Source organism: Ambystoma mexicanum, chromosome 4q (assembly GCF_040938575.1).
Source record: "Ambystoma mexicanum isolate Mex_15411 chromosome 4q, UKY_AmexF1_1, whole genome shotgun sequence".
In the NCBI taxonomy this organism is placed as follows: Eukaryota; Metazoa; Chordata; class Amphibia; order Caudata; family Ambystomatidae; genus Ambystoma; species Ambystoma mexicanum.
Genome location: NC_090928.1, coordinates 1,025,891,113 through 1,025,903,727, shown reverse-complemented (window position 1 = coordinate 1,025,903,727; position 12,615 = coordinate 1,025,891,113). Strand labels below are relative to the sequence as shown.

Below are 12,615 nucleotides of genomic sequence, written 5' to 3'. Positions count from 1 at the left end.
AGCATGCCCTTCAGAAGCTTTGAGTTTCCATGCTTAAAGTTTTTGAGAACGCGGCCCTGACCCCCTCAAAAAAGGCTGAACAAGACCATGCCCCTACTCACAAAAAATGTGACAGAGGGAGGTCCAAAACAAGAAAAGCTGATAAAAAGTCGTCCAGGGTGTCAGAGGGAATCTTCTCGATCACCCCATGAAAAAGATCTTTCAGTGCATAAATCGAAGGTAGAGGGAAACAAAATGGCGTCGAAATATCATACCCCATCAAAGTCGACATCAAAGACTTTGAAAGCCCTGGAGTCGATAATTCCTTCGAAGGAAGCTACGCCGAGTTCACGTTCGATAACTCCGAAAGCTCCTTCGACAGTTTCCGCAACCCCCTCGAGGATTACGTAGAGGTCATCATAGGTTCCCTCGACGACATCGAAGGATGTGGTTATGACATCGGCGCAATCGACGTTTTCGTCGACGCCCAAGCGTTTTATAAGGGAAAAACCCCCACATTACCAGAAAAGGTTTTTCAACCTGAGAATAGACATGACTTTTTCAGGACCATGTCATCTATCTATGAGGGAGAATCATCAGAAGAGGAAGAAGTAAACTCTGCTGGTGTTAAATTTGGCACAAGATCTGTTCCAGAGGAATTAATTAATCCTCAATCAAAACTTGAAGATCTACAAGAATGTTTACAGTCTGCAAGTGGTCTGGACACTTACGAATTTGACAAGCCAGACCCATCAGAGCAGGCTGATGCGGGTTACAGAAAACTCATGAATAGAGTTACAGAATTTATGGAGTGGGGTAGGAGTTCACCAGTCTGTCAAGGTGATGACATGACATACTATCAGGAACTCCTCAACAAGACCCCATTCTCATTCTCCCTTTTCACATTGCATTGCAGAGAAGGGTTAGTTCTGCATGGGAACACCCTGAAGCCATCCCGGCAGTTAATAAAAAATCTGTGTCTAAATATAGACCCTGCAATTCTGATCCAGAATACCTGAGTAAACATCCAACTCCAGAAAGTCTGGTAGTACAAGCAGCCACTTCCACAAGAAATTCTGCATACCCTAATATCCCTCCAGATAGGGACGATAAAAAGGTGGATGTATAGTCTAGGAAGATTTTTATATCAGGGAGTATGGCTTTGAAATCTTCTAATGTAACCTGTACCTTAGCAAGGTTCACATATACCCTGTGGGACTGCATGTCAGCGGCAGCTGAACACATCCCAGAAGGTGAAGAGCGTGATGGCTTTCTAGCCATAATAAGGGATGGAAAGGTGGCTTTGGGAGAAGGTCTTCAGTCAGGTTTGGACACAGCTGACAATAATCAGTAGGTCCATGGCAACAAGCACGGTGCTATGTAGATTTGCGTGGCTAAGAAAGTCTGGTTTTGCACCGGATGTGCAATCCAGACTTAACATGCCTTTTGACGGCTCGAGGTTGTGGCATCAAGGCGGATGAAAGTTTGGAGAAGCTGCAGACCTCCAAAGCGGCGGCGAAATCTCTCAATGCCGCCATAAGACAACCTCAGCAATACCCCTACACAGGCTCATCTTCCTGGAGGGGTCGTCCTTTTTGTTATTATTCCTCAATTGGAAAAGGAAGAGGACAGGCCAGTCAAAGAAAATGTCCTCGGGGGTGAGGAAAAGGTGCTAGATCTGCCCCAGCATCAGTATCTGTCCCTTCAGCTGCTTCTGCAGCTGCCGTAAAACCACTGAGGTGTTGACCCACAAGACCCCAGTCGGAGGCAGAATCTCACAGCATCTAGAAGAATGGCGGGGCATTACTTCAGATGCTTTGGCACTGGAAAAAGTATCCCAAGGTTACTGCCTTCCTTTTGTAAAGAAACCTCAGAATCACCCCCCGGGATACAACTCTGTCAAACATCTGGATCCGCTCCTGTTGCAGGAAGTTTTAACCCTGCTACAGAAAGGTGCAATAGAACATGTACCTGTAGCGGAGAGGAACAAGGGATGGTATTCCCCATATTTCCTCATCCCAAAGAAGGGCGGAGGACGAGACCCATCTTGGACTTGAGAAACTTGTTCAAGTTCCTAAGGAAGGACAAGTTCAAGATGGTCACACTCTCAGATCCTTCAGACTCTCAACTCCAGGATTGGTTGGTATCATTGGACCTTCAGGATGCTTACTTTCATGTGCCAATCCACATCTCAAGCACAGAAAGTACCTAAGGTTTGCGATTGGCAAGTCTCGCTATCAGTTTCGAGTTCTGCCATTCGGGTTAACCTCCGCCCCAAGAGTTTTCACCAAGTTGATGGCGGTGGTGGCAGTGAGTCTCAGGAGAGGGGGATTCAGGTCTACCCCTAGCTGGACGATTGGATGATCAGAGCACGTTCGCCAGAGCAGGCCCAGGATCATCTGTCCAAGACTTATCACTTCCTTCACAAACTAGGGTTTTCTCTGAATTTAAAAAAGTCAAACATGCCATCACAGAAACTCCAGTTTATTGGAGCAGTCCTGGATACTTACTCGGGCAAAGCCTCGCCTCCCGAAGAGAACGCTCACCACATTCTGCAGATGGTAACAAGATTCCAGAATGCCCAGTATCTCCCGGCCTTCCATTTTCTCAGGTTGCTCGGTCTGATGGCATCCTGCATTATTCTGGTGCCAGAAGCCAGATTGAGAATGAGATCCCTTCAATGGGCTCTCAAAACTAAATGATCTCAATTCTTAGGGGAAATGTGAGATCTGTTGCAGATTCCAGCCAAAGTAGCACAGGATCTATAATGGTGGGCTTGCAGACATCATATTCTCAGAGGAGAATCTTTTTGGCAACCATCGCCGGAGAAAACAGTAGTGACGGACGCCTCACTCACGGGGTGGGGAGCCCATACCAGCGATCTGACAATCAGCAGTCGTTGGTCTCCATCGGAGTCCAAACTACACATCAACCTTTTGGAGTTGAGGGCAATCAGACTAGCACTGAAGGCCTTCCTGCCCTCTGTACGGGGAAAGAATGTCCTGATAATGACAGACAACACAGTGGCCATGTACTACCTCAATAAGAGAGGAGGAGTGGGGTCACTGCCGCTGTGCAGAGAGGCGATGCAAATCTGGTTCTGGGCAATACAAGAAGGGATCTCGCTTTCGGCAATTCATCTAGCCGGAGAGCAAAACACAGCAGCGGACGCTCTAAGCAGGCAGAGTACAGTCTCCCACAAGTGGGAACTAGCTCAGGAAGTCCTTCAAGAGATCTTCGCCCTTTGGGGAACCACGCAGGTGGATCTGTTCGCGACCAGCGTCAACAGGAAGTGCGAACTGTACTGCTCAATGGAATTTCCTCCGAGAGGAGCTCTAGGAGACGCATTTGTAGTGTAATGGGAGTTTCCTCTTCTGTATGAGTTTCCTCCAGTCCCTGTGATCCCTCAGGTAATAAGGAGGTTGAGAAAGTTCAGGAAAACCATGATCCTAATTGCACCGGACTGGGCCAGGAGAACGTGGTACCCGGACCTTCTGGACATGTCAATCTGCCCTCCAATACGTCTTCCAAGAAGAGAGGATCTTCTCTCGCGAGAGGAAGGTCATGTTCTCCATCCAGAGGTCAACACACTCAACCTTCATGCATGGCTTCTGAAAGGTTGAGATACAAGGATTGGGATCTTCCGGATGACGTGATGGAGATTTTGCTTTCGGCCCGAAGGCCAGCAACCAAATCTCTGTATCGGTGTTGTTGGAGTAAGTTCAGTAACTGGTGCAGAGAAAAGAATGTGGACCCATTTCAATGTAATATCCCCACAATTTTATCTTTTCTGTTACATTTAGCTAATCTGGGGCTCCAGGTTGGTACAATAAAAGGATACTTAGCAGCGCAATCCATTTTCATGCGCTCTTTAGAAGAAGAATCTTACTTCAAGATACCTTTAATAATTCAATTCTTGAAAGGGTTAAACAATGTATTTCCACCAATACCTTTCCAGGTTCCAGTGTGGGATTTGAACATTGTGCTAAAATTTCTCACATGTATTCCATTTGAGCCTTTCCACTCTTGTCCGCTACGGCTCCTTACTTTGAAAGCAATACTCCTTGTAGCATTGACATCAGCCCTAAGTGAGTTGCAGGCGCTCTCTAGCGGTCCTCCTCACACTATCTTTTATAAGGACAGTTAAACCATCTTTTATGCCGAAAATTGTTTCGGACTTTCATCTGTCACAAAAAATAACTTTACCTACTTTTTACCCTCCTCCTCATGCAAGCAAAGAAGAGGAGCGGCTACATAGACTAGATCCCAGAAGAGCTCTTAGTTTCTACATTTCAAGATTGGCAAAAATATGACAACTTTTTGTGGGGTACACTGGACCCAAATTGGGACTGGCGGTAACAAAACAAACATTATCTAGATGGATAATGTTGGCTATAAACAGAATGTTATAGATTGGCTGGGAAAGAACCACCTGATGGATTGAAAGCTCATTCAAACAGGGGCATGGCAACTTCGACAGCACTAAAAAGGGGTGTCCCTGTACAAGACGTGTGTAGCAGCCACATGGTCATCCATGCATACCTTTATAAAACATTATGCTCTGGACTCGACTTCTTCTCAAGGAAGTCGGTTTGCTAAATCTGTACTCCATTCTGTACACGATTAGAAAACTTCTGTACTCCCACCTCTGAGACAAAACTGCTTTGGGAGTCTAAGATGAGGAATACGTGGGAGGACAATCCATTCGAAGAACAAGTTACTTACCAACTGTAACGTTCTTTCGATTGGATGTTCCTCCCACGTATTCCTCATCGACCCTCCCAACCAACCCCACAGTACAGTTTACGTGTATTACACTCCAAGTTCTTTTAAGGCTTGGGTCAAAAGAGGCACGCCATTAATCAATTGATTACAATATACGAAGAAACAGAACTGAAGCCAGCGGGCGCGCTCGAGGCTCTTATACAGGCGATGATGTCAGTGTTCGACGGGTGCTGGCGAGGGACATCAACGCCGCGGCCTCGAGGGAAGCGCCCTCTGGTGGAAAGGAGAAAATAAATTCCAAAGCAGCAAGCTGAAGGTAAGGATATATCCAAGATGAGGAATACGTGGGAGGAACAACCAATCGAAAGAACGTTACAGTTGGTAAATAACTTGTTCATCTCTCCGATATAACCCCCTGTCTATTCTGAAGGTGTTTGGAGGAGCCAGTTTCAATTTCTGGGCTCCTGCCCTATGGAATTCCATGCCAAAACATCTGCCCGAGATCAGCTCAATAACTGTTTAAGAAACAACTAAAAACACTCGTTTGACATAGGCCATGGGTAACGTTTCCTCTCCACTTGCTAGCGATACCCTCCCCTACTGTGTCATCTTTGTATAACATCTTCTGACTCTTCTCCTTCCTTGTAGAGCGAGTTCTGTCCCCCATCGTCATGTCGTCCTCTAATTTCATGTTTTTTGTTGTCTGTCTTTTTTCCTCTCTTGTGTGCGCCCTGAGGCCTTAGGGTTAGTGGCGCAATATAAGAACACAGACAGTTATAAAAAAAAAAGCCTTCTTCGGGAAAGGGAGCAAAACATGTAACATACTTCAAAACACTCTTAATTTCTATAAATCAGAGGATACCCATTGGGGATGGCACACAGACACTTCCTACACCCTCCGGTGACTTAAATAGGTAGGACACTGGACATTGGTTTATCACTGGTACATTTAGAGCAATACCGAGTTTGGTGAAAAAGATAGACTAGAGTAATAAAACAAAGGTTAACAAATACAGGTAAGTACTTTTATAAACCTTCCAAAGCAGAGTAAATTAACCCTTTCCTGGGGGAAAGGCCAAAGCACAGTCAGAGGGTTAGAGTCACTCAGGGAATCAGGAAAGCCAATGTTAATTGCACAATGTCAAGGGGAGCTGACAATCTTCTTTGCAGGTATGTAAAAAGTCCTGCACAATGTTTATAGACATGTTTGTAGAAAAGTAGGACACTTCAAGGGCCACAAACTGGTAACTTCTCTTAGAGGTAAGTTCTCTTAGACTTTACAGTACCTCTGGGTAGAAGAAATGGTTCCAGCTGGCTTCTGTTCCTGTACAGCTCTGCAGATCCTGGACTCCTGCTCTTCAATGGGAAGGTCAGCAGCAGCAATGGGCAAACTTTAATTCAGCGGTCCTTCAGTGTTTCAGCTCCTCGCGTCTGACAGCAAATGGCAACACTGCGGTTCTCGGATACCACTTCAGACTTTCCTCGCATCTGGGGTCCAGCATTCTGTTGAGGTGGCTCAGCTGTGGTCAGTCCTGCATCAGGGAAGTCCAGAAGATCTTCCTAGTGCTTGGGTCTGACTTAAAAGCAACGCATACAATCTGGTGTTCCTCTCCGTGGCACTTCTGTAGCAGCAGTGGAAATACAACCAGCTTCCAGAGGATGTCCAGACAGGCTTACTTTGGGGTTGATTGGTCCCACCAACTCAAAGGGAGAAGTCGTCCTTGCAGGGCTTCTCTAGTCGAGGCGAATTCAGAGCATCAGTACAGCAGCAGGGCTTCACCGGGCAAACCAACGGTCCAGGAGTTGCAACAGACTTCTCTTCCAAGTTCTTCCTCGAATTCCTTCATCCAGTGGTCGACTCTGCCTTCCAGGCCAAAAAGCCTCGCCTTTTATACAGGTTTCTCCCATTCATTCCCTCCTAGCTGTCCCTGCCGGACAGCCAGCTGGCCAATCACTGTTGGGTGCATTTCTGTAACCAAGGGGATTAAGCACAGGGAATTTCGGGCACCTCCCTCACTTTCTGCCCCTGCCAGACATACTGAAGCCAGAGGCGGGCTTCATTAGTGAATTCCGCCAAAGACAAAAATGAACGAAGGGCCCAAACCTAGTTTGGCGCGCAGAGTAAATCTCAAGAAGGACCTTTCCAACAAGAAATGGCGAGAAACAAAGTAGACTACGGCCATTTTGATGGCTGAAAACGCAGCCCGCGGTAAAAACACACAATGGCAGTAAAAAGTAAACCACTGCCACCAGCCATTAATTGTAGAAAGGTTAACAAAAATGTTAAATGAGAAACTAGACAAAGGGGATACCAAGAAACCCCTCCAGCACTCCATGGCAAGATAAGGTCTAGAAAGTGACAAAAAGCAAGTAAAGTCAATTTCATTACACTGTTCTTGGAAACAGTAGTTTCACCAAGAGAATGTATTTAAACCTTAGGCAAATCTAAGAGACTTCGCTGTACCACTGCACTGAAGTGTGATGCAATGTAAAAATGATGCCTATGAGTTTGTCATACTCCAAAGTCAAAAGAAACACAGAGGATAAATCACAAAAATTACATAAGAAATAAAAAGTCCTAAAGTCCAGCAAAAAGAGCTGGGGGTCTCTAAGGTAGAAGGGAATTAACACATTTTTGGGAATTAACCCTAACAGTCATTAAGGTAAGGACTGTGAGTGGCCATCCACGCTTGAATAGTAAGGTCAATTTTGTTCACCAGAGTGGAATCAGTGTCATAGTTGCTGGACATGGGTATGAGAATCTGGGTATCATCTGCATAGTTAGTGTAGGTGAAACCCAGATTATCCAAGTCATCAAAAAGAGGCTTTGGGAAAATGTTGTACATCGTGGGCGAGATGCACACGCCTTGTGGTACTCCACAATGGGTGCAGGCTCCGCTGATGCAGTGGATGAGAAGAGTCATGGAGCGACTGTCCATAAAGGATTGAATCCAGGCCGTAGCTTCAGGGGAGAGGGGAGAGAGGGGAGAAAGAGGGGAGGGGAGAGGGGGGAGAGAGAGCAAGAGAGAGAGACTTTATGGTCCACTAGGCGGAGAGGTCTAGTAGAAGGAGGAGAGCCAGTTTCCCTTTGTCCTTTAACTCATCCATTTGATTTTTCAGATCAATAAGAGCAGTTTCCACTCCGTGTCTAGGTCTCAAGCCTGACTTAGAGTCCCAGAAGATTGTTCGCTTCAGGGTGAGTCTGTATCTGTGGGTAGGCCGTCTTGTCAAGTATTTTTAAGAGAAATGGTACAGTGGTTATAGGTCTGTAATTAGTCGGAATCTTTGGATCAGGGTGGGTTTCTTTAAAAGCGGGAGGACCCAGGCGTCCTTTAGGTTAGTAGGGACAGTGCAAGAGTCAAATGAGGAGTTGATTAGTGTAGTGATGAAGGGGGCACAGTCCCTAGCTGCTTCTTTGATTATTGTTGCCGGGAAAGTGTCTCTCCAACATCTGGATGGTTAGAGAGGCTATTATATCCTCCCTTTCCTGGATAGAAACTGGGGCAAATTTGAAATGATCAAGTGGTTTTGTAGGGTCTGGCTGAGATCCCTGCAATGGTGAGATATTTGAGGGGTTTCATTTTTTGCTTCCATTTCTTCTTGTAGAAGAGATATTTTGTTGAACAACGCTGTTTGAATATTTGTACACCAAGTATTGTCCTTGATGCATGTATCAGTTGGAGTAGTTGGGGATTCAAGTTCTTTTAAGATGACAAAGTTCTCTTTTGCTAGAGCTGGCTTTGTTAATCCTGTCATTATGTGTGTCACGTTTAGTTTGTAGTATCTCTGATTTATATTTAGATGTCATTTTAGTGAGATAATCCTTGTTTGAATCTGTAGCGTTGTTTTTCCAAAAGGGATTCAGCATTCCTTTTTTCTAGACGTAAGGCTTTGAGATTCGGGGTGAACCAAGAGTTAAGGTGAGCTCTAGGTTTATCTTTGCACATTTTTAGAGGCGTAATTTTATCGATGGCTTGATTAAGCATGGAGTTATACAAGTCTACTAGAGCTGCAGGGTCTAACTAACAGGCATGGGATTGGTGATGGGATCGAGTAGCCGAAGTACATTTTCCACTGTTATATTAGGTTTGTTTCTGGAGTAGTGGTGGCGCCATGCGGTTTGACCGGTTAGGTTGTAGGCCATCTTTAATAGTGAGGATATTAGGTGGTGATCAGTCCAGGCGCATGGTTCATTGGACGTTACAGTCATCTCACAGTTGAAGTCAGCAGTGTGTGTTGGCATGTTGACCCTTGGTATAAAGCCTAGTTCCAAGATGGTATTGGCGAGTGCCGAGGCATTCACATCGTTCAAGTCATTGAGACCAAGATTGAAGTCTTCAAGTACAATGACTTGAGAGATGGGTTTTGTGTTAGTAGCGAGGTGATGTCTTCCTCAAACGTTGAAATTGGAGCATCTCGTCTTCAATTATTTTATTACGTATTCAGTTTGTGATTAAGATTGGATGGTTGATATGTGAATTTTATTCAGTCTATTGCCTTCGACACCGCTCTCCAAAAGTCCCAGGACGTATGTGTTTGGGGTACAGCCTTGGAGTTGAAGGTATGCGAGACTAGAGCAGGAGTGCTGCTGCCGCTGATTAGTACCAGTAAGCCTACAAAGAATATAGTGATGGCGTACAGGACTTGGAGAGCCAGTGTAATGCACCAGTGTGCAGGCTGTTCAGAGGGTAGGTGACGATTGTAAGCAAAGTTTTTCAATGATGGATAGTTGTTGTAAATTAGTTCCAGTTTAGAATTACTTTTTGGCAGCCATCATGACTAGCACTTAGCAGTGGTAAGATGCATTTTTGAGTGAGCACGAGGCTATAGTGGAAGCATACATACGGGCATGGCCCAACTATGAGGTACGCACACCATAGTAAAGTAAACAGTGTTTTCGGGCATATATTGGCACTATACGAAGGTGGTAGATCGTAGAATTAGCACAGTTATTTATCACTTAGACATTCGAGAAATGGGTGTATCGATGAACAGGACTCAAACCCATAAGTAACTGGCAGAATATCCTATAGGTGAAAATAGTGACTTACATGTAGGGTGGGATGCAGTCAAATTACGCCAAGCATAAAAACAAGAGCAGTAGTTATCTATTGGGGGTGATGGCGTGCAATCTGTCCTAGCATAGAAAGCTACTGTGTTTAATCTATCGCTATCTAGGAACAGTGGTATCCATTGATCACTGTATGCAAACAATCACAAATCATACATATACCAGATAAAATACAAACTTAAGATATGGGACAACCTTTAAATATCAATTTATAGGTGGATATCTTTATTGAAAATGATTGTTGTACCTAAACTATACCGGTTTAGCAACATACCAATATGGCCCGGGAGGTTTTTCTAACTTACAATCCATGGTATCCTTGCTCTTCTGGAATAAAGGGATGGCCAGAAGGAGTTGCACTAAAATGACAAATAGGACAATAGCGGCCTCTCTGCACCAGACTGAGCTATACTATCTGGCTGCTCAGGCCCAATATTCGGGGTATTGGTTCTCCGACTCTAATGACTTTGCTCACCTCAAAGTGGACAAATATGCTGCATCCCCTACAGATCTTCTCTCAGCCTTATTCACTGAACACTACTCAGATACTAGTTCTTTCGATCCGGTCAAAACCACTAACTCTGTGGGCCAGAATATTTAAGAGGCTTGACATTAATTTACACTCTAACAGCATGTCTCCATTGTGGCGTTACCCTGGGATAGCCACTACATATGATCCGACCATCAGGAACACTTACGATCCCCATGCCCACCTGAAATTGGGAAACATGTTGCCAGACAGGAAGTTTGTATCATTGACCACTGCAGTCCCTTCAATACCACAGAATGAGAGCAGCATTTTTCAGTCGATGGCCCTCCTTTCCACTTGAACCAAAGACACACCCATTCATAGATGACATCATGATGCCCAACGGATCAGTTGTGGAACCTCCAAATTGTACAAACTAATACAGACCGATACTACTTCTCGCAATTAAATGAAGGGAGCGGGACCTGGGCGTCTCCATGGACGTAATGCAGTGGGCCAAATAGTGTCAACTCACTAAATCAGTATCAATCAACACTAGCTTAAGATTGATCCAATTCAAGATTCTAAACCACTTGCACCATACTCCACAAAGAATAAAGAAATTCTCCACCGAGGTAACACCCAGCTGCCCAAAATGCCTGCCTGAGCAAGCAGACTCCTCCTATATTTATTGAGCATGCGCTCAAATAACTTTTGGAGAGCGGTGTCGAAGGCAATAGAATATTTCCTAGCTATCCACATTGCCCTGGCTCCAATAAAATACCTACTTGTTTTTCAATGCGGCCTGCACAGTGGCGAAAAGGAATATACTTAAATGTTTGTTTATTTATATGGCGCACCGGACCAGAAGGTATGAGGGCGCAAGCATTACAGGTATATTCTCAACTTAGTTACAATACTGTACATTATTTACATTATTATACAAGGGTGCAGTGAGTAGAAGCAGTTACAAGGATACAGAGTAAAATTACGACAGAGTTACAGGTTGAACAATTTTGTAGTGGTTGCAGGGTGTCATTAGTGGTCTTTGTTCTTAAGCCACTGGATGTAGTTACGCCTAAATTGGTGGTAGGTTTGAGGTGCTCTGACAGAGGGTGGTAGTGTGTTCCAGTGTTGGGCTGCTTTCACCTGGAAGCTGTTGCTGCCCATTTTCGTACGCTTGATCTGGGAACAGCGAGCAGGTTAGCATTACTATTTCTAGTGTGTCAGTTGGGCGTGTATCTGGTTATTCTGTCTGAGAGATAACGGGGAGCTGCGTTGTTAAGGCATTTGTGGGTGAGGGAGGCTCCCTTAAGCAGGATTTTGTCCGAGGTAGTGAGCCAGTTGTGAGTTATCCTAGTATTCGAGATGTGTTCTCTTTTAGGGAAGCTAAGCGCTGCTCTGAGAGCATTGTTCTGTAGGATCTGGATTTTATTGGTAATCTGTTTGTTGGCGCCTACATAGAGGGAGTTACAATAGTCCAGTTTAGATAGAACGAGAGCCCTGGCTAGAGTAATGCAGCTTTGGGTGGAGGGGAAGGGTTTGGCCGAGCATATAAGCTTGCATGTGTAGGCTGTAGAGTATGCCATGGAGCTGACCTGTTTATGGAAGGAGAGGGTTTTCACTTCCTTAGCTACCTTTATAGGGTTGCCGTCTATGGTGAAGCTGGAGTAGTTGAGGTCCAGTTTGTTTAGGTTCGTAGCTGATCGCAGGATGATGAGTTAGGTCTTGTCATCATTCAGGCATAGACTATAGGAGGCTATCCATGCCTGATGAGGTACACCTTGTTCACCAAGGCCAAATCCGTGTTGTAATCTCCCGTCAACGGGATGAGGATTTGGGTATCATCAGCATAGTTCGTGTAGGTGATACCCAAACCGTCGAGATCATCAAACGGGGGCTTAGTGAACACGTTGTACAGTGTGGGGGAGACACATGACCCCTAAGGGACCCCACATGTGATGGGAATGGGGTCAGCGGAGGCCGTGGTGGAGAGAACGCGCATGGATCTATTGCTTAGGAATGATGTGATCCAGCCTATAGCTTCTTGGGAAAAGTGGGCCGCCGAGTCTAAGTGGCTACATAGGATTTTATGATCAACAAAATCAAAGGCTGCCGAGAGGTCTAAGAGGAGCAATAAGGCAGTTTTCCCATTATCTCTCAGAGTGTCATTTGGGCCTTGAGATCGATGAGTGCAGTTTCTGTGCCGTGTTGGGGTCTAAATCCTGATTGCCGGACTCCTAGGAGGTGGTTTTGTTCAAGGAAGTTTTGAATTTGTAGGTAGGCTGTCTTGTCGAGGATTTTTAGTAGGAAGGGGACAGTGGTGATGGGTCTGTAGTAGTGGGTATGGCTGGGTCGAGTGTGGGTTTTT

The 12,615-nt window shown here is 45.2% G+C and overlaps 1 protein-coding gene across 1 annotated transcript in view; it reads right to left on the bottom strand.

Annotated features, from left to right (window-relative positions):
• RRP15 (ribosomal RNA processing 15 homolog) overlaps positions 1 to 12,615 on the bottom strand; it is a 198,749-nt gene that overhangs the window by 68,071 nt on the left and 118,063 nt on the right. The window lies entirely within an intron of this gene.